Source organism: Salmo salar, chromosome 25 (genome assembly GCF_965601325.2).
Source record: "Salmo salar chromosome 25, fSalSal1, whole genome shotgun sequence".
NCBI classification, from domain to species: Eukaryota; Metazoa; Chordata; class Actinopteri; order Salmoniformes; family Salmonidae; genus Salmo; species Salmo salar.
The window spans coordinates 38,594,272-38,617,919 of NC_138315.1; positions in this window are offsets into that span (position 1 = coordinate 38,594,272).

Here is a 23,648-nt window from a genome sequence, read left to right on the forward strand (position 1 = left end):
TATCGGAATTTCTTATAAGCTTCTGGGTTAGAGTCCCGCTCCTTGGAAGCTCAGTGCGAATGTTGCCTATAATCCATGGCTTCTGGTTGGGGTATGTGCGTACTGTCACTGTGGGGACGACGTCATCGATGTACTTACTGATGAAGCCAGTGACTGATGTGATGTACTCCTCAATGCCATCGGAAGAATCCCGGAACATATTCCAGTCTGTGTTAGCAAAACAGTCCTGTACTTTAGCATCTGCTTCATCTGACCACTTTTTTATATACAGAGTCACTGGTGCTTCCTGCTTTAATTTTTGATTGTAATGAAGGATTTAGGAGGATAGAAGTATGGTCGGATTTGCCAAATGCAGGGTGAGGGAGAGCTTTGTACACGTCTCTGTGTGTGGAGTAAAGGTGGTCTAGAGTTTTTTCCCTCTGGTTGCACATTTAACATGCTAGAAATTAGATAAAACTGATTTAAGTTTCCCTGCATTAAAGTCCCCGGCCACTAGGAGCATCGCCTCTGGATGAGCGTTTTCCTGTTTGCTTGTGCGATAGACAGCTCATTGAGTGCAGTTTTAGTGCCAGCATCGGTTTGTGTTGGTATGTAGACAGCTACGAAAAATACAGATGAAAACGCTCTAGGTAGATAGTGTGGTCTACAGCTTATCATGAGAAATTCTACCTCATGCGAGTAAAACCTTGAGACTTCCTTAGATATCGTGCACCAGCTGTTGTTTACAAATATACATAGGGCCTGCCCCATGTCTTCCCAGAGGCTGCTGTTCTATCCTGCCAATAGAGTGTAAAACCCACCAGCTGTATGTTCTTAATGTCATCGTTTAGCCACAACTCAGTGAAATACAAGATATTACAGTTTTTCATGTCCCATTGGTAGGATATACATGCTTTCAGTTCATCCCATTTATTTTCCAGTGATTGAACATTACCTAACAGTACAGATGGCAATGGCAGATTAGCCACTCATCACCTGATCCTCACAAGGCACCCCAATCTCTTTCCAGCTTTTTTTTTTTTACCTTTATTTAACTAGGGAAGTCAGTTAAGAACAAATTCTTATTTTCAATGACAGCCTATGAATAGTTGGTTAACTGCTTTGTTCAGCTGCAGAATAACAGATTTTTACCTTGTCAGCTCAGGGATTTGATCTTACAACCTTTCAGTTACAAGTCCAATGCTCAAACCACTAGGCTACCTGCCACCACAAAAAACTTTGATGAGGTTCTGGTGTTTGGAGAATATCCTTCCCATCTGACTCATTAAAGAAAAATTATTCATCCAATTCGAGGTGAGTAATCATTATTCTGATGTTTAGAAGCTCTTTTCGGTCATAAGAGACAGTAGCAGCAACATTATGTACAAAATAACTTATAAACAATGCAAAAAAACAAAATAGCACGGTTGGTTAAGAGCCAGTAAAACGGCAGCCATCCTCTCCAGCGTCGTCTTTCAGCCAGTGTATATGTATATGAGATGACGTTTCACCCCCTCCGACCCATCACCACGAAGATGGATGCCCGACCGTTTCCACGGCAGCACTCAATAAGCTTACTGCCAAGCATCCACGGTCTGTTAGCGGTCCATTACTTACTCATTGACGTCATCATTAAATGACAACAAAGAGTGACAGGTACCTAGGTTGAAGATACCCAGGTTAGGGCATGTATACAGGCATTACTGTACATCGCTTTGGATAAAAGCATCTGTTAAATGGCACATATTATATTTTATTATTACTCTGCATAAATGCGGAAGACTTCTTCACAAAGGGACCATGCTAGTTATAAACGTTATTGGTCCCATGAATCTTGCGCATGTGAATACAACTAACGTTTAATATCTTTAACTTAAACAGGTACTTGCCTGTCAGGGCCTGTGGTGAAGGAGTACCCCTCTAAATTCACAGATTTAAGATCAAACCATCCTTCCCCAATGTTAATCAATAGCTATTAGAACATGAAATGCAAAACTGGCCTTAGATCACTGTTGAAAGGTAACGTTGTCCCGGCCAAATATATTGGACCAGCCTGGTTAGAAGCCACAAAGAATTATTAGTGCCTGAGTCAATCTGTCACAAATGTTCAGTTTGTGCATCAAAAGACTCCCTCTTGTACTCAACATCAGGGTCAAGCTGATTCATTATTTAAAATAATCTGATTTCAAAAGGAGTACAGTCTGAGCTCATTGAATACATGTACTTACTGCCACTATACCCAAGGTGAAGTAACAGGGTAAGCACTGATTTGAGGGGTTGAACAGACCAAATTCACCCCTCTTGGGTTACAGTCTCTCTGCACACAGAAGTAAGCATGCACACACTTTCTCAGTCACACACACACACACACACACACACACACACACACACACACACACACACACACACACACACACACACACACACACACACACACACACACACACACACACACACACACACACACACACACACACACACACACACACACACACACACACACACACACACACCCAGGGCAGTTATGAAGTAGTTATAAAGTGGCCCTGAGGGAGTCGGTCAGTCCGTTCGTCCTTCCCAATATCCCGTTTGTTTACAGCCATCGTCATAAAAAACTAAATCAACTCATAAAGTACCAGACAGACAGATGGACAGACAAATATAAAATAAAGTTTTGGATGGCCTGACGACTGAAATCTAGGACTTCAAAGGGCTTTAGTCTTTTTTAATGAAGTCGTTCTCTGAAGGGAGCAGAGGAGCCACATCTTTATTAGAGCACAGCCACTAAGGGCCCCCTGTGGACCCACATAACAAAGTGTGTCATTAAAAATTAACTCTGGGTGGAAGAGACTCATCCACAGAGGAGAGGAGGAGAAAGGAAGCTGCGGCTGAGAATTGCCAGGGTTGGGGCTCCAAGGGCTGGGGAGCCAGCGGAGCGTGGCGGGGTCTGAGCTGGGAGCTCCACGCTCTTATCACGACTGTGCCAGATCCAGGCCCACTGACTCACCAGCCCCTAGCTGACCCTATTGATCTTTGAAGCAGACAATCAAAGAGGCTTGGACCATCCAGACCATAGGAATGAATGTAGAGTATCCTCTCTACTGCTTCTAATTCTGTAATCTACCTGCAGATCCAAGTGCTATACAGAGATTCAAGACACCTTTCATTGAGCATCCCATCTATTCCTCCAAGACCGTGTCATGAGTATGGCCAGACCCCCGTGTTTGGCCAGACCCCCGTGTTTGGGTCAAGTGGTCAGGAAAAGCTTCAGTGTTTTATGGTGGCAGCGTTGCACTTCCCTAAAGCAGCCACAGACTCATTAGTGCACTCTGGCTGCTCTACAGGCAGCAGTCAGGCTTCCATCTGTCTCCTCTCCCACTCATCAGTCAGTCACAGCCTCTCAGTCCGTCGCTCCTGACAGACCGTGGATGTCTGAGGAAGACGGGGGAAAAATAAGAAAAAGTGCCGTTCCATCCCGTCTGGAAGCCGTGGAGAAGACGTAATAAAGAGACGCTGGTTTCCCTCTGAAATGGGCCTGGCTGGCACGGCAGGACTGTGAGGCAATGCTGTACTGCACACTCAGACTGTGGGGAGAATGGAGAAGTATTGGGTTCTGATTCATAGGACCTTATGGAGAAGTACTGGGTTCTGATTCATAGGACCTTATGGAGAAGTACTGGGTTCTGATTCATAGGACCTTATGGAGCAGTACTGGGTTCTGATTCATAGGACCTTATGGAGAAGTACTGGGTTCTGATTCATAGGACCTTATGGAGCAGTACTGGGTTCTGATTCATAGGACCTTATGGAGAAGTACTGGGTTCTGATTCATAGCACCTTATGGAGAGGTACTGGGTTGTGATTCATAGGACCTTATGGAGAAGTATTGGGTTCTGATTCATAGGACCTTATGGAGAAGTACTGGGTTCTGATTCATAGGACCTTATGGAGAAGTATCGGGTTCTGATTCATAGAACCTTATGGAGCAGTACTGGGTTCTGATTCATAGGACCTTATGGAGAAGTACTGGGTTCTGATTCATAGCACCTTATGGAGAAGTACTGGGTTCTGATTCATAGGACCTTATGGAGAAGTACTGGGTTCTGATTCATAGAACCTTATGGAGCAGTACTGGGTTCTGATTCATAGGACCTTATGGAGAAGTACTGGGTTCTGATTCATAGGACCTTATGGAGCAGTACTGGGTTCTGATTCATAGGACCTTATGGAGAAGTATTGGGTTCTGATTCATAGGACCTTATGGAGCAGTACTGGGTTCTGATTCATAGGACCTTATGGAGAAGTATTGGGTTCTGATTCATAGGACCTTATGGAGAAGTATTGGGTTCTGATTCATAGGACCTTATGGAGAAGTACTGGGTTCTGATTCATAGGACCTTATGGAGAAGTATCGGGTTCTGATTCATAGAACCTTATGGAGCAGTACTGGGTTCTGATTCATAGGACCTTATGGAGAAGTACTGGGTTCTGATTCATAGCACCTTATGGAGAGGTACTGGGTTGTGATTCATAGGACCTTATGGAGAAGTACTGGGTTCTGATTCATAGGACCTTATGGAGAAGTATTGGGTTCTGATTCATAGGACCTTATGGAGCAGTACTGGGTTCTGATTCATATGACCTTATGGAGAAGTATTGGGTTCTGATTCATAGGACCTTATGGAGAAGTACTGGGTTCTGATTCATAGGACCTTATGGAGAAGTATTGGGTTCTGATTCATAGGACCTTGTGGAGAAGTATTGGGTTCTGATTCATAGGACCTTATGGAGAAGTACTGGGTTCTGATTCATAGGACCTTATGGAGAAGTATCGGGTTCTGATTCATAGAACCTTATGGAGCAGTACTGGGTTCTGATTCATAGGACCTTATGGAGAAGTACTGGGTTCTGATTCATAGCACCTTATGGAGCAGTACTGGGTTCTGATTCATAGGACCTTATGGAGAAGTACTGGGTTGTGATTCATAGGACCTTATGGAGAAGTACTGGGTTCTGATTCATAGGACCTTATGGAGAAGTACTGGGTTCTGATTCATAGGACCTTATGGAGAAGTATCGGGTTCTGATTCATAGAACCTTATGGAGCAGTACTGGGTTCTGATTCATAGGACCTTATGGAGAAGTATTGGGTTCTGATTCATAGCACCTTATGGAGAAGTACTGGGTTCTGATTCATAGCACCTTATGGAGAGGTACTGGGTTGTGATTCATAGGACCTTATGGAGAAGTACTGGGTTCTGATTCATAGGACCTTATGGAGAAGTACTGGGTTCTGATTCATAGCACCTTATGGAGAGGTACTGGGTTGTGATTCATAGGACCTTATGGAGAAGTACTGGGTTCTGATTCATAGGACCTTATGGAGAAGTATCGGGTTCTGATTCATAGGACCTTATGGAGAAGTACTGGGTTCTGATTCATAGGACCTTATGGGGAGGTACTGGGTTCTGATTCATAGGACCTTATGGAGAGGTACTGGGTTGTGATTCATAGGACCTTATGGGGAGGTACTGGGTTCTGATTCATAGGACCTTATGGGGAGGTACTGGGTTCTGATCCATAGGACCTTATGGGGAAGTACTGGGTTCTGATTCATAGGACCTTATGGAGAAGTACTGGGTTCTGATTCATAGCACCTTATGGGGAGGTACTGGGTTCTGATCCATAGGACCTTATGGGGAAGTACTTGGTTCTGATTCATAGGACCTTATGGAGAAGTACTGGGTTCTGATTCATAGGACCTTATGGGGAGGTACTGGGTTGTGATTCATAGGACCTTATGGAGAAGTACTGGGTTCTGATTCATAGGACCTTATGGGGAGGTACTGGGTTCTGATTCATAGGACCTTATGGGGAAGTACTTGGTTCTGATTCATAGAAAAAGTTGAGTATTGGGTTTTGACTCATAACCCTGGGGAATGTCTGTGCTCTGTGATGAGGATACAGGCCCTGATTCATTGTAAAGTCCTGACTGCACAATGAATTTTCCTATTGGGGCTATACAGCCAATTATTTATTTATTGATTGATTAGTTGGTTGATTCATAAGATCCCATAGAGAAGCAGTAGACAGGGCTCTCCAGAGGGTGGTGCGGTCTGCCCAATACATCCCCGGGGGCAAACCACCTGCCCTCCAGGACACCTACAGCACCCGATGTCACAGGAAGGCCAAAAAGATCATCAAGGACATCAACCAACCGAGCCACAGCCTGTTCACCCCGCTATCATCCAGAAGGCGAGATCAGTACAGGTGCATCAAAGCTGGGACTGAGAGACTGAAAAACAGCTCCTATCTCAAGGCCATCAGACTGTTAAATAGCCATCACTAGTCGGCTACCACACGATTACGTAACCCTGCACCTTCGAGGCTGCTGCCCTACATACATAGACATAGAATCACTGGCCACTTCAATAATGGAATGCTAGTCACTTTAATAATGTTTACATACTGCTTTACTCATTTCATATGTACGTACTGTATTATATTCTACTCTATTTAAGTCAATGCCAATTGCTTAAGCAAATATTTATGTATTTCTTATTTCCATTCTTTTACTTTAGATTTGTGTGTATTGTTGTGAATTGTTAAATATTACTGCACTGTTGGATCTAGGAACACAAGCGTTTCACTACACCCGCAATAACATCTGCTAAATATGTGTATGTGACCAATAAAACTAGATTTGATTTGATTTTGATTTTGGATGCTGATTCATAAGGCCTTATGAAAAACACAGTCTCATCACATGGTAATGCATCTAATACTTGTATGCACACCGCCATAAAACCCCTACGAAGAAGAACAGCCTCATCACCTAGGGGAATTCTTCAGCCCCCAACCCAGCATCAATCACAGAGTATTTCAGCCCAAAACACTCTCTCCATGACTGCTCACAGTCACACCGCCGAGGGCAGTTTTATGGACGATTACATGCATATTCATTAGAGCATATTAGATTTCGTATGGATTTTTTTTCTCCCTTTCTTAAATGCCATCTGAGTAATTTGGCTGAGATTTAGATTTAGTATTCCAAAAAGGGGATGGATGCACTCTAAGTTGATTTGATTTCTAAACATCCTCATTGGCCAAAGCAGACCTCAATGAGTCAAGCATAGTTCAAAAGGCCATCTCTTTTGGACTCTGCGATGACCTCTCACCTCTAATATGAATCCAATGAGTTTCACAGATGGTTCTCTGGAAAGAGATTATGGGGAATGAATAGACTGTGTTGACCCTTGTCACATGATTGACCATATTTATATTTATATTCAGTATCAGTGTGCCCTCTGAAAATGTTTTGCCTGCTTATCACAGATCTTAAATTCGATAAAGATAAATAACTTTGAATGAATCCTGTTGATTTAAAGGGGAACAGAACCAGTGTCACAGATACCTGGACACAGATATTATCTACTGAAATCTAAGCTCTGTCCCCGCCTCCACCTCTGATGAAAGAGTGTGTGTGTGCATGCGCGTGCGTACATGTGTGTGTGTGTGTGTGTGTGTGCGTACGTGTGTGTGGGATAATATGTGGCAGGTCCTTCCCACAGAGAGACAGCGTCTGGTGTGGACCGGAGAGAAAGAGGTAATTTGGATCCTCATTACATTTTCAAAAGTTCTAATGGTCTACTGAAAATTGAACCAACTGTTCCAAAGCAACCTTAATTTTATGCTACAGTAAGTGCAAATTAGTTTCACAAAAAGTATTTTTAATCACACTCTACCGAGTTAATTTGCACTGTGGTAATTTTCTACTTGCTCCCCTTAACCCTCGCTCTCGCACATCGAGCACGGCGACTTTTACTGCGATCTTTGTTAGCCCTACGTCTGCTACTAATCCAAACTTCTCCCTTGTTACCAATGCTTTCTCTTGTCCATCTCTCGTTCCCCCATATATACAGTGCCTTCGGAAAGTATTAAGACCCCTTGACTTTTTCCACATTGTGTTACGTTGCATTTAATCGTGGGCAGCTGGGAGATATTGGAAACGCTAATTGGCTTTTAGTGCTGAGCTGAACAGGCGAGCGCTTTTGTACCTTGCTCACTGGGGCTAAACATTTTTCCCCCGCTCGCAGATGGAAATAGAGTCGATTTTTGGGCTCATTGATTTGAAGCTTTTTTGTGAGCAATAATAATAATAATAATGATAATAACAATAATACACCATAGGGTGTACGTTATAAGAGGATAGCTGTGTGAGAAGACATGAGCCACCAGAAGGGTGTGTTTATTTGTTTATAACGTACATGTACACCTACGACTACAATACAAGTTTGATTGATTTTGTTTGTTTGAGTCCTGGGTCTTTATTGCATGGTCACTGAAGACAGTCTTTCTGTCCCATCGGCGAAGAGTCCGCAGAATGCAGCTCAAGATAATATAAATTATTTGGGAAAACCGCCAAAATTCTCCCTTCTCCGAGATGCCACACTCCCTTCAAGAAGCAGCGCATATGTTCCCCCAGGGCAGGATGCTCGAGTCTGATTTGGAGAGAGTACAGAGAGGACGAAAAGAAGAGGATGAGGAGGAAGAGGAGGAGGAGGAGAAAGAGGAGAAGGATGAGAAGGAGGAGGAGAAACAGGAGGAGGAGGAGGAGGAGCGGCTCCATCTGTCCATGGATCTGACCATTACAAGTCCCCCAGGAGGAAGAGGGAGTCTTGGGCAGGACTCGTCCAACACAGCCCTCTCTCTGCCATCTCACTGGCTCTGTTTGCCAACAAAGGGATGGACAACAAAACCACATATGGCTCCCAAAAACACACACATATGGCTCAGAAGTTTTTAAAGCCAAAGAAAAATGTAAAATTGTCAGGAAAAACTCCAAGACAAATATTCCATGTAGATGACTTGGATCTGGTTGCTAGATGCTAAATAGTCTGTTTATGTGTCTCTTTCTCTTTTCTGGCATTTCAAAATGAAAATAGCACAAATGAAACAAAATATATTTTTTAACATATCAAAGTATGTGCTGTCCATCTGGGGTTCTGTTGTGGCAGTGTGTGTACGTGTAAGCTTGTGTTCATTTGCATGTATTTAGAGATGAGTGTGTGCTTGTATGTGTTTGTATACGTGTGTATTGTGTGTGTGTAGAGGGGGGTCAGCTTTGCTCCTCTCCCTGGCAGACAGTGACCATCTGGACGAGGGGGTTTGGGTCAGACACTCTCTGTTGAAAGCTGTGACCCTTATCCTCACGCCACCCCAGATGCCCCCTGTCCTCCTGTCCCCCTGTCCCCTCTCTAGGGTCCAGCTTAACACAGGAAGACCAACAGCCCCTAAACCCAACAGAAAACCAGTGAAAGGGTCAAAAGACAAAAGAAGGGACGTCTGGCAGGGTCGATATTGAACAGAAAACAAAAACAAGGACAAAGAAAAGCGAAAACTGAATTCCGGTATATCAGTTGATCAACAACCACCAACACTTATTATCTTATTATCGACGAGGGCCCAAATCAATATCTTATTATCGACGAGGGCCCAAATCAATATCTTATTATCGACGAGGGCCCAAATCAATATCTTATTATCGACGAGGGCCCAAATCAATATCTTATTATCGACGAGGGCCCAAATCAATATCTTATTATCGACGAGGGCCCAAATCAATATCTTATTATCGACGAGGGCCCAAATCAATATCTTATTATCGACGAGGGAAAGGAGGAGTTTTATGTATTTCGTTGTCGTGCGAGTTTCCTCATACATCATTGGCTTTGAGTGTGAGGGACTGTGGTGACATTAGTAGTGAGGGGATGAGGTACTAGGTCATGGTTGCGTAGTTTGGTGAGGAGATGAGGTACTGGGTGATTGTTGGGTACTGTTGAGTAGATGAGGTACTGGGTCATGGTTGGGTTCTGTTGAGGGGACGAGGTACTGGGTCATGGTTGGGTGCTGCAGAGGGGATGAGGTACTGGGTCATGGTTGGGTTCTGTTGAGGGGATGAGGTACTGGGTCATGGTTGGGTGCTGCAGAGGGGATGAGGTACTGGGTCATGGTTGGGTACTGCAGAGTGGTGGTACAGGGTCAAGGTTGGGTGTGGCAGAGTGGTGGTACTGGGTCATGATTGGGTGCTGCAGAGTGGTGGTACTGGGTCATGGTTGGGTGTGGCAGAGTGGTGGTACTGGGTCATGGTTGGGTGCTGCAGAAGGGATGAGGTACTGGGTCATGGTTGGGTGTGGCAGAGTGGTGGTACTGGGTCATGGTTGGGTGCTGCAGAGGGGATGAGGTACAGGGTCAAGGTTGGGTGTGGCAGAGTGGTGATACTGGGACATGGTTGGGTGCTGCAGAGGGGATGAGGTACTGGGTCATGGTTGGGTGCTGCAGAGTGGTGGTACTGGGTCATGGTCGGGTGCTGCAGAGGGGATGAGGTACTGGGTCATGGTCGGGTGCTGCAGAGGGGATGAGGTACTGGGTCATGGTTGGGTGCTGCAGAGTGGTGGTACTGGGTCAAGGTTGGGTGCTGCAGAGGGGATGAGGTACTGGGTCATGGTCGGGTGCTGCAGAGTGATGGTACTGGGTCATGGTTGGGTTCTGCAGAGTGGTGGTACTGGGTCATGGTCGGGTGCTGCAGAGTGGTGGTACTGGGTCATGGTCGGGTGCTGCAGAGTGGTGGTACTGGGTCATGGTCGGGTGCTGCAGAGTGGTGGTACTGGGTCATGGTCGGGTGCTGCAGAGTGGTGGTACTGGGTCATGGTCGGGTGCTGCAGAGGGGATGAGGTACTGGGTCATGGTCGGGTGCTGCAGAGGGGATGAGGTACTGGGTCATGGTTGGGTGCTGCAGAGTGGTGGTACTGGGTCAAGGTTGGGTGCTGCAGAGGGGATGAGGTACTGGGTCATGGTCGGGTGCTGCAGAGTGATGGTACTGGGTCATGGTTGGGTTCTGCAGAGTGGTGGTACTGGGTCATGGTCGGGTGCTGCAGAGTGGTGGTACTGGGTCATGGTCGGGTGCTGCAGAGTGGTGGTACTGGGTCATGGTCGGGTGCTGCAGAGTGGTGGTACTGGGTCATGGTCGGGTGCTGCAGAGTGGTGGTAGAGCCTCTCCCTACTTTGTTATGGTTCTCTCTCAGTTGTTTTGGGAGACAGATGAGGGTGGGTGTTGACTGTAAATCATGTTTTGGGAGACAGATGGGGGTGGGTGTTGACTGGAAAATCATGTTCTGGGTGACAGATGAGGGTGGGGGTTGACTGGAAATCATGTTTTGGGTGACAGATGAGGGTGGGGGTTGACTGTAAATCATGTTTTGGGTGACAGATGAGGGTGGGAGTTGACTGTAAATCATGTTTTGGGTGACAGATGAGGGTGGGTGTTGACTGTAAATCATGTTTTGGGTGACAGATGAGGGTGGGGGTTGACTGTAAATCATGTTTTGGGTGACAGATGAGGGTGGGGGTTGACTGTAAATCATGTTTTGGCTGACAGATGGGGGTGGGTGTTGACTGTAAATCATGTTTTGGGTGACAGATGAGGGTGTGGGTTGACTGTAAATCATGTTTTGGGTGACAGATGAGGGTGGGGGTTGACTGTAAATCATGTTTTGGGTGACAGATGAGGGTGGAGGTTGACTGTAAATCATGTTTTGGGTGACAGATGAGGGTGGGGGTTGACTGTAAATCATGTTTTGGGTGACAGATGAGGGTGGGGGTTGACTGTAAATCATGTTTTGGGTGACAGATGAGGGTGGGGGTTGACTGTAAATCATGTTTTGGGTGACAGATGAGGGTAGGGGTTGACTGTAAATCAGACAGACGAGATGCGGTGATTTCCCCTTTAAGCCATAAACAGGACTGCCCTGCATGACGAGTGCATATATTGCTAACACACACAAACTCATGAATACATACACAGACAGAGTGAAAATGAGGAAAATGTAAAAAGAAAGTGAAAGAAGGAGAGATGAGAGGAGATGGAGGTGCCAAGGGGACGAGGTATATGCATAGCAGGGAAGGACTGGGAGGGGGAGCGACGAGAGACAAGGAGCGAGGCTCAGATAGAACAAGGCTATAAAAGCTAGAAAACCTCTGTTTCGTCATTGAAATGATGTTTATCTGACAGAGATGATGTTGTATGTTTACTGTAGTCATCCAGAGGACTATCAGTGTCTCTCAGCAACAAATGGTGCTATTGTGAAGGATACGGCCACCCTAAAACTAAAAAAGGAGCATCAATACAATTGACTCAACACAGTTTGTCAAGGCTGAGTAGCCATTAATTGAGAAAGACTAATTAACTTAAACGATCAAGATACGATATCTGGTTCTGGTTTTTCGGGGTCCAATTATGGAATTCTATAACAGGACGTGATGCCAGTTGGTAGCACCTGTAAGTTCAGAAGCAAAATAACTTCTTCACTTTCAACTCTCTCTTTCAGCTTTTTTCCTTTCTTTCTTTTGTAATTGTGCCATGTACAGTGTGTAGCAGACACAACATACCAGACATTAGTTCATGGTAATGGCAGCACATTAAGGCAATATATACACTGTGGGGGTGGAATTAATGGGAATGTGCTGGGTTAGTTTGGGCCGATGTGATTGGTTGGCACAGCCAACATGATTACAGGTCTGACCATGAGTGTTCTAATGGACCCAACAACCTTTCCAGTGATTATGGGTTATTTTCGCTCTGCTGTAAAATGTTATATGTGTGTGTGTGTGTGTGTGTGTGTGTGCATGTGTGCGCGTGTATCAATAACTCTGGTTTGATACCTGGTGGGCATTACAGACATGTAGGTCAACTCTCCTCGTCAGTATCATTTCTTAGCAATTAAACACAATTAGAAGTGGAATGTTACAAACGAGATGAACATAGCAGGCACAAACATCAGAGCTCTCCACTTAACAAACATCAGAGCTCTCCACTTAACAAACATCAGAGCTCTCCACTTAACAAACATCAGAGCTCTCCACTTAACAAACATCAAAGCTCTCCACTTAACAAACATCAGAGCTCTCCACTTAACAAACATCAGAGCTCTCCACTTAACAAACATCTCCGAAATAGACACAGTAGTTCTCCATTACGGTCTTTATCTCATTATAATTACTCTGGTTACCACGGTGACAATTCCTCGGTTTCCAGGAACAAGACAGGCCTAATCGAGGTGTGAATTACAGAGGTCATGTTCTTACATGTTCTCTTTCTGTCAGGATTAAAGTAACCCCCCCTCATTTTGACAGTAATTTTTTTTATTTTTTATTTCACCTTTATTTAACCAGGTAGGCAAGTTGAGAACAAGTTCTCATTTACAATTGCGACCTGGATGATGATCTGTATCAGTCATCATTCTCAGGGTCCTTGTCCTACACACTATTCCCAATTGTGAGTGAGCTATGGACAGTGTATGTCTAGGGAGGTTCAGGGACAAACAGTGGACTGTGTGTTTGTGTATGTGTGTGTGGACATGTTTAACTATTATTGTGGGGACTGGAATAGTAAACAAACAAAGATTTGACCAACTGAGGACATTTTGTTGGACCCCACAAGGTCAAATGCTATTTCTATTTCTATTTTTAAGGTTAGGGTTAAGGTTAGGTTTAGGTTTAGGTTTAGGGTTAGGGTAAGAGTACGGGCTAGGGTTAGGTGTTAGGGAAAATATGATTTTGAATGGGACTGAATTGTTAGCTGTCTAAGTCTGTGTGTGTGTGTCCATGTGTGTGTGTGTGTGTGTGTGTGTGTGTGTGTGTGTGTGTGTGTGTGTGTGTGTGTGTGTGTGTGTGTGTGTGTGTGTGTGTGTGTGTGTGTGTGTGTGTGTGCGTGTGCGCGTGTGCATGTGTGTGTTTGTACCCAGGGAGGGTCAGAGACGAAAATAAAGACTGAGGATGTAGGGCAGCTCTTCTTGCTCAGGTCAACATTACACAAGTTCCCTCCCTCCCTCCCTCCCTCCCTCCCTCCCTCCCTCCCTCCCTCCCTCCCTCCCTCCCTCCCTCCCTCCCTCCCTCCCTCCTTCCTTCCTTCCTTCCTTCCTTCCTTCCTTCCTTCCTTCCTTCCTTCCTTCCTTCCTTCCTTCCTTCCTTCCTTCCTTCCTTCCTTCCTTCCTTCCTTCATTCCTTCCCTCTGGGCGTAAGCACCTACCTCTGATGGATTAAAGCCTATCCCAAACCTTAACGCTTACCTTAACCATTCATAGTTAATGCCTAAACTTAAGATTTCGGAGTTATTGCCTAAACTTAGCCCTAACCTAAAAGATTCGGAGTCAACGCCTAAACTTAACCTTAAACACTTCGAAATTTGACGTTTGGAAGAACTTCAAAATTTGATGTTTGAGAAACATGGATGAACGTCTAATTCTGACGTGAGACTGTGAGCTAGTTGGGATAGATATTACTTGGAGGAAGAGAAGGAATGAAGGACAGAAGGACGACGTCAAATATCCCCCTTGATATTAACGTGACATAACACTTTAACATCAGCCTATATGAAAGCCTACCTCTCATCATCAAAAATATACAGTTAGTGTAACATTTGACCTTTCATCCAGAAGAGTTCATGAACCCTGGGCTGCTCCTCACATTTTATTTGATTAATTGGAATGTGAAAACATGTAGTAGTGTCAGAGAGAGCATAAGCGCATTGAGAGAGTGCCTTTGCATTATAAAGCATATGCACAATTCTTATTTAATCCTTATTTTACCAGGTAAGTTGGCTGAGAACACATTCTCATTCACAGCAACAACCTGGGGAATAGTTACAGGGGATGAATGAGCCAGTTGTAAGCTGGGGATGGTTAGGTGGCCATGACAGTCAGATTGGGAATTTAGCCAGGACACCAGGGTTAATAACACCCCTACTCTTACAATGGGATCTTTAGTGACCACAGAGAGTCAGGAAACCCATTTAACTTCCCATCTGAAAGACATCACCCTACACAGGGCAAGATCCTCAATCACTGCCTTGGGGAATTAGACCAGAGGAAAGGGTGCCTCATACTGGCCCTCCAACACCACTTTCAGCAGCACCTGGTCTCCCAGCCAGGGATTGACCAGGACCAACACTGCTTAGCTTCAGAAGCAAGCCAGCAGTGGGATGCAGGGGGGTAACACAAGTGTTGTTTTATTGAGCTGTGCGGCCAACATTCACTGACGGTCAAGCCCTTTGAACAGAAGAGAGGAGGAGGGGGTTAATTCTCCTAAATGGCACTGGGCTGTACTTTTGATGCATGACCCTGGTCTATTCAGGTATACTATACTGAGCTAATGAGGTGTGATATTGGCAAATTGAGAGCCTATTATCAAAGAAATGTTCATGATCTACGACACGCACGCACGCACACACACACACACACACACACACACACACACACACACACACACACACCACACACACACACACACACACACACACACACACACACACACACACACACACACACACACACACACACACACACACACACACACACACACACACACACATATAGTGGGGGATTGGTGCAAGTGCCGTGAAGAGGGTTTCATCCAGCCCATATTAGTGAATGCAGAGCACAGGCCTTTCTCTCTCTTTATCTGTGTACATCAGGTCACACAGTGTGGGAGAAGGGCAAACATTCTACTGCTGGGAGAAAAATGTGCCAGTCCAAACCTTCTCATAATAATCTTTATGAAAAGTAAAAGTAACTCCTTTGGCCATATTGTACTGTACTTTACAGCATATAGTGTCTACATATGGTGATATTCTGTGTCTATAAAGGAGGTACCCCAAAGGAGTACTAAGAAATGAGTCAACATGGATTGTGTAAGCAGCCATCCGTCGCCCCTGTATGATATCAGAGTAGGAGCTGCAATGCAGTGTGGATGCCCTGCCTCCTTATTCTCTAGCAATTCATTATCAGTGAATGGTAGTCCTTAGGGCCAACAACAATATCAATACTGGGTCTACACGTTGCAATCAATAAACAAGTTATTCAGGGAATTAGTACCCTCTCCCTCTTTTTCTCTCTCTCTCTCATTCTGGTCACTCTTTCTTTCTCTCTACCTAGCTTTCTTTGTCTTTATCTCCCTTTCATTCTCACCCTCTTTCTCTCTCCCTACCTCTCTCCTGCATTGGAGTGAACAGTTCATTAGCAGATGCCAATAAGCCCTACACTGTAAATCCCAAGGCATTTTTAACAAATACTTCTAGGAAGATGAAGTCAAAGTCAATGAAAAGTCATCATTACTTAAAATGTTTGCAGTCCTCACTTAAAACGAGCAGTCACAAAAACAAAAAAAGGATGTTATGATAACAAATTGACTTCTTTTTTCTGGCATGTAGATTTACTGCAGGTAGATTTTTTGGAATTGTTTTTAATATCTGTGTTTTTGCATGTACATTGAGTGATTGGTTGATCTTACGCTACACAAATATAACATACATTTGTAAACTAACCCAATCATTTAGTTAGATTTTTTGCATCCGTTACTGAAATGGTTGTTCCAGTTTAAATGGCTTAGGTAGTCTCCTCACTCTGTTCCTAATCCTGGCAGTCATTATGAATGCAGGTTGCAGTTGAATACAATTCCAACTGTTGGAATCCTAACTCTGGCTGGATTCCAATAGGAATTACACATATCTTTATAAAGCAGCATAATGTAATTTGCAGGTATGGTTGCCAAATTCTGGAACATTTCACAGGATTTTCAGAAATCCCAGTTGGAAAATTCTGGGAAATTCTTCCACCAGGATACTTAGAAAATCTGATTTGCCTAGAAACTCACTTGGTTAAGGCTACAGGACTGAAAATGAATGAATTCAACAACCATATCTCTGTCACTAACAAACACAGTCATGGTTGGTAACTACATTTCACTCAAAAAGGCAAGGCACACTGGGAAATTATATTGGAGGCGTGGGGGCATTACCCTTTTTTTTCAAGAAAATACCCCATGTGGGTCAGTTAGTAGAGCATGACGCTTGCAATGCCAGGGTTGTGGGTTTGAGTCCAATGGGGAGCCAGTAGGAAGAAGTATGAAAACGTATACACACTACTTACTGTAAGTCGCTCTGGATAAGAGTGTCTGCTAAATGACAAAAATGTTAAAATGATACGACTCAACTCTGGACCCCCTACCTACAGGGTCACAGACTCAGTTTAAGTAACTACTCAGATACAGTGCCTTCAGAAAGTATTCAAACCCCTTTTCCACAGTGGGATAAAAGTGGATTGAATTGTCATTTCTTTTGTCAACGATCTACACAAAGTACTCTGTAATGACAAAGTGGAAGAAACATTCTAACATAAAAAAAGATATATATACGGAAAATAAAACACTATTATATCATGATTAGATAAGTATTCAATCCCCTTAGTCAATACATGTCTGAGTCTTTCTGGGTAAGTCTAAGAGCTTTGCACTGCTGGATTGTACAATATTTGCCCACTATTCTTGTAGAAATTCTTCAAGCTCTGTCAAATTGGTTATTGATCATTGCTAGACAGCCATTTTCAAGTCTTCCCATAGATTTTCAAGCTGATTTAACCAGGCCACTCAAGAACATTCAATGTGGTCTTGGAAAGCTACTCCAGTGTATAGTATATTTGGCCTTGTGTTTTTAGTAATTATCTTGCTGAAATGTGAATCTGTCTCCCAGTTGTAACGAAGATGCTATGAGTCGAGAAGCAGGTGAAATGTTTAATAAAACAACAAACATGGAACGAGACAACATAACCGTAGCGTCTTTGCATAAACACAGGAACAATACTGACTGGAGAAGGAACCTAAGGGAGTGCCAGATATAGGGGAGGTAATAAGTGATGTAATGGAGTCCAGATGTGCCTCATGATGATGTACAGGTGCACGTAATGATGGATGCCAGTTGTGCGTAATGATGGATCCCAGGACCGGTGGTTAGCATACCGGCCACGTCGCATGCCGGAGGGGAAGAGCGGGAGTAGACGTGACACCAGTGTTTGTTTGAAAGCAGACTAAACCAGGTTTTCCTCTAGGATTATGTCTGTCCTTAGCTCTATTCCGTTTCTTTAAAAAAACTTCCTAGTCCTTGCAGATGACAAGCATTCCCATAACATGATGCAGCCATCACCATGTGTGAAAATATGACGATTGGTTTTGCAGGATTACTTTAGTGCCTTATTATTGTGGAGTAACTCAAATGTTGTTGATCCATCCTCAGTTATGTCCTATCACAGCCAATAAACTCTGTAACTGTTTTAAAATCCCTGTTGGCCTCATGTTGAAATCAATTCCTCTCCTGCAACTGAGTTAGGAAGGGCGCCTGTATCTTTGTAGTGACTGGGTGTATTGATACACCATCCAAAGTGTAATTAATAACTGCACCGTGCTCAAAAGGATATTCAATGTTGCTTTTTTTTACCCATCTAAATGCCCTTCTTTGCGAACCTTTGGTAAACCTCCCTGGTCTTTGTCATTGAATCAGTGCTTGAAAATCACTGCTAGACTGAAGGACCTTACAGATAATTGTACGTGTGGGGTAGAAATAGGGTAGTCATTTAAAAATCATGTTGAACACTGTTATTGCACACAGAGTGAGTCCATGCAACTTATTATGTGACTTCTTAAGCACATTTTTACTCTTGAACTTATTTATGCTTGCCTTAACAAAATAGTTAAATACTTGGGGTTTACAGTGTACGTACAGACGTAGGATCATAATTTGATCAGGAAATGTTTAACTTGTAGTGTATTTGAGGTTTGAAAAGGCTTCTATAGTTTATAATTTCCACTTTGAAATTTCAGACTTGATTTTCCCTGATGAAAATGAATTAACCCCTACAAAAATGTCCATTAATTATAATCAACTTAATATTTAACATTTTCTGCTGCTGCAGAATTGTGTTCCTGCTGTAGCAAACTGGCTCAAATGAAAATGCTACATCTGTAGCGTGACAACATGTTCTCAAACAAGTTAGAGCCCTAAAGACAACTGGAATATTGTTATTTTGTGTGTGTTCATTCATTTTCATTTGGATATGATTAGTGTGGCAATCAAATGAAATCATATCCTGGCTTTGGCCTTTGTGAATACTACACACACACACACACACACACACACACACACACACACACACACACACACACACACACACACACACACACACACACACATTGCCTATCCCGCTCCCCCAAGCTATTGCAGCGAAATAAGATTTCAAATGCCTTTAGATTAATTGAGGTGATTAGCTCCTAAATATATCACCAGCTCTCTGAAAAGTCATTAACAGTCACAACAACATCAGAGAATCATCAAACAGTCAACACAATGTCATCCACTGGCAGAATTGGTTTGTTTTTATCCATGACACATACAGTAATATGTTCTCAAAGTCTTACCCGGCTAAGTAAAGGATGAATAAATCAGTATATAAATACATAAATAGCAAGACATTAAAATCAGAAAAAAATTGAAATTGTCCTTGTTTGATTGTGCAGCCAGGTGCTCGTGCAGTGAGCAGGACATGTGTGCCAGTCGGTCAGATCTGTCACTGCTACAACCTTGTGATCTAACATCTGTATTCACTAGAAGTTTCAGAGCCTGGCTCCATGCCTCTTAATCACGGTGATTGCCTCTGATCTCCTCTCAAAACACCACTACTGTATTTATCCCCAGCAATTACCGGAGCATCTGTGGGAGCACAGCGCATACACACCCTTGTCCTGTTCTCCCCATGACATCACTCCATGGCCTGCTCATGTCCACTGACAGGGACAAGTAACCTTGATAAAGGCTGTCTTTATGGAACATATTGCATTTCTATCATAAAGAAACACTTTATCTCATTCTCTCTCTCTTTCTCTCTCTCTATTTCTCTCTCTCTATTTCTCTCGCAATTTCTTTCTCTCTCTATTTCTTTCTCTCTCTCTCTCTCTCTCTCTCTCTCTCTCTCTCTCTCTCTCTCTCTCTCTCTCTTTCTCTATTTCTCGCTTCCTCTCTCTATTTCTCTATTTCTCTCTCTCTATTTTTTCTCTCTCACTCTCTATTTCTCTCTCTCTCGCTCTCTCTATTTCTCTCGCTCTCGCTCTATTTCTCTCTCGCTCTCGCTCGCTTTCTCTCTCTTTCTCCCTCTCTCGCTCTTTCTTTTTCTCTCTCTCTTTCGCTCTCTCTCTTTCTTTTTCTCTCTCTATCTTTCTCTCTCTCTCTCTCTCTCTCTCTCTCTTCTCTCTCTTCTCTCTCTCTCTCTCTCTTTCTTTCTCTCTCTCTTTCTTTTTCCTTTTTCTCTCTCTCTCTCTCTCACTCTTTTTCTCTCTCTCTCACTCTCTCTCTCTTTCTCTCTCTCTCTTTCTTTTCTCTCTCTCTCTCTCTCTCTCTCTCTCTCTCTCTCGCTCTCTCTAATAATAATACATTAATTTTATATTTCACTTTTCATTATACAGATAATTTCAAAGAAGCTTAAAAGCAAAGCACTGTAGATGTAGTTCTTGGGCTAGACAATGGTCGTCATCAGAGGCTGGAGCATCCAGGTCACATCAACTCTGGTGGGCCGCACTTGGGCCAAGCCTACAACAGTCTCCTGAAAGTCAGTCAAGAACCTTCACTCGCCACCCTCAGCACTCTCATACGCAACACTCAATATTTTCCCAGCTCCTCTGATGCCCTGAAGCGGACAGCAGAGTGGGCATCAGAAGTACAATAAGCTTGTCCTAAGATGTATAAGATGTCCTAACCTGTGCCATCTCCACTTTCAAAGAAAAACAAATGCTAGCTAGCTAGCTATCCTCTGGGCTACCTTGACAAAACTAACAGACTTTCCGGTCTTATGACACCATTGAGTCGATATACAAATAATCAAAACTTACAAAGTTAACTAAATAAAAAGTTGATAATAAAAACAAATATATATATATAGTTGAAGTCGAATGTTTACATACACTTAGGTTGGAGTCATTAAAACTTGTTTTTCAACCACTCCACAAATTTCTTGTTAACAAACTATAGTTTTGGCAAGTCGGTTAGGACATCTACTTTGTGCATGACACAAGTAATTTTTCCAACAATTGTTTACAGACAGATTATTTCACTTACAATTCACTGTATCACAATTCCAGTGGGTCAGAAGTTTACATACAATAAGTTGACTGTGCTTTTAAACAGCTTGGAAAAATCCAGAAAATTATGTCATGGCTTTAGAAGCTTCTGATAGGCTAATTGGCATCACTGGAGTCAATTGGAGGTGTGCCTGTGGATGTATTTCAAGGCCTACCTTCAAACTCAGTGCCTCTTTGCTTGACATCATGGGAAAATCAAAAGAAATCAGCCAAGACCTCAGAAAACAAATTGTATACCTCAACAAGTCTGGATCATCCTTGGAAGCAATTTCCAAACGCCTGAAGGTACCACTTTCATCTGTACAAACAATAGTACGCAAGTGTAACACCATGGACCACGCAGCCATCAAACCACTCAGGAAGGAGACGCGTTCTGTCTCCTAGAGATGAACATACTTTGGTGTGAAATGTGCAAATCAATCCCAGAACAACAGCAAAGGACCTTGTGAAGATGCTGGAGGAAACAGGTACAAAAATATCTATAGTCACAGTAAAACAAGTCCTATATCAACATAACCTGAAAGGCCGCTCACCAAGGAAGAAGCCACTGCTCAAAAACCACCATAAAAAAGCCAGACTACGGTTTGCAACGCACATGGGGACAAAGATCGTACTTTTTGGAGAAATATCCTCTGGTCTGATGAAACAAAAATAGAACTGTTTGGCCATAATGACCATCGTTATGTTTGGAGGAAAAAGGGGGAGGCTTGCAAGCAGAAGAACACCATCCCAACCATGAAGCACGGGGGTGGTAGCATCATGTTGTGGGGGTGTTTTGCTGCAGGAGGGACTGGTGCACTTCACAAAATATATGGCATCATGAGGCAGGGAAATTATGTGGGTATGTTGAAGCAACATCTCAAAACATCAGTCAGGAAGTTAAAGCTTGGTCACAAATGGGTCTTCCAAATGGACAATGACCCCAAGCATACTTCCAAAGTTGTGGCAAATGGCTTAAGGACAACAAAGTCAAGGTATTGGAGTGGCCATCACAAAGCTCTGACCTCAATCCTATAGAACATCTGAAAAACATGTGCGAGCAAGGAGGCTTATAAATCTGATTCAGTTACACCAGCTCTGTCAGGAGGAGTGGGCCAAAATTCACCCAACTTATTGTGGGAAGCATGTGGAAGGCTACCCAAAACGTTTGACCCAAGTTCAACAATTTAAAGGCAATGCTACCAAATACTAATTAAGTGTATGTAAACTTCTGACCCACTGGGAATGTGATGAAAGAAATAAAAGCTGAAATAAATCATTCTCTCTACTATGATTCTGACATTTTACCTTCTTAAAATAAAGTGGGGATCCTAACTGACGTAAGACAGGGAATTTTTGCTAGGATTAAATGTCAGGAATTGTGAAAAACTGAGTTTAAATGTATTTGGCTAAGGTGTATGTAAACTTCCGATTTCAACTGTATATATATATAAAAACATAAAAACAATACAATATTATACAGGACCTCAGGGTGCCATGGCAACCACTGAACTTATCAACATGTCTCTCTCTCTCTCTCTCTAACCACAAATGACACTGATCTACCTCCTTTCACAATTGCTGACGCTACAGAGGAACACCAGGAAGGTGAGGGAATGATCCTATCATTCAAGACTCCAGAGTTATGGACCTTGGGGTGTGGCTCACAAAGACCAGCTGCATGGGCCAAGGCATAGATGCAGGAAGTAGGGGTGCTGAGGGTGCTGCAGCACCCCCTGATCAATCACAAGAAAATAATTATGAATATTGAAAAATATAAAAAATCCGTCCCACCAAATTTGTGCACCAGGCCTTTAATACTCCTGTATGAGTGGAGAGGAGCAACGAACTTGTCAGCAGATTGCGGATAAATAATTTAACCACCTAATCGAGGATTCTAACTTAAACTTTACTAATACCCTAGATGCAGTCGCACCACAAAAAAATATGTAATAAATTGGAACAATAGAATAGCTCCCTGGTCTACTAAAAACTACACAAGCCCTGAAGCAAGCTTCCAGAAAATTGGAATGGAAATGGATCTCCACCGAATTGGAAGTCTTCTGACTAGCTTGGAAAGACAATACCGTGCAATATTGAAAGCCCAAAAAGCTGCTCGATCAGCCTACTTTTCCAACCTGATTGAGGAGAATAAAAACAATCCAAAGTGCATTTTTGATACTTTCGCAAAGTGTTAAAAAAGCAGCATTCCCTAAGTGAGGATGGCCTTCACTTCAGCAGTGATGAATTCATGAATTTCTTTGACTAAAAGATCATGATCATTTGAAAATAAATGAAGGACTACTCTTTGAATATGCGTATTTCTACTTAACTCAGTTGTCCTGAGTCTGCACAGAACGGCCAGGGCCTCAGATCAATGGAGACATTCAAGTTTTTTAATCCGGTATCTCTCGACACATTCCCAAAAATAGTCAAGGCCTCTAAACCTTCTAGCTGTCTACCGCACCCTATTCCAATGTTGAACATAATTAACGTCTCCCTATCCTCTCGATGTGTACCAAACTCACTAAAAGAGGCAGTAATAAAGCCTCTCTTAAAAAAAATAACCTAGACACGGAAATTTTATAAAACTATCAGCCTATATCAAATCTCCCATTCCTCTCAATTTTTTTTGAAAAAGCTGTTGCTCAACAACTCACTGCCTTCCTGGAGACAGA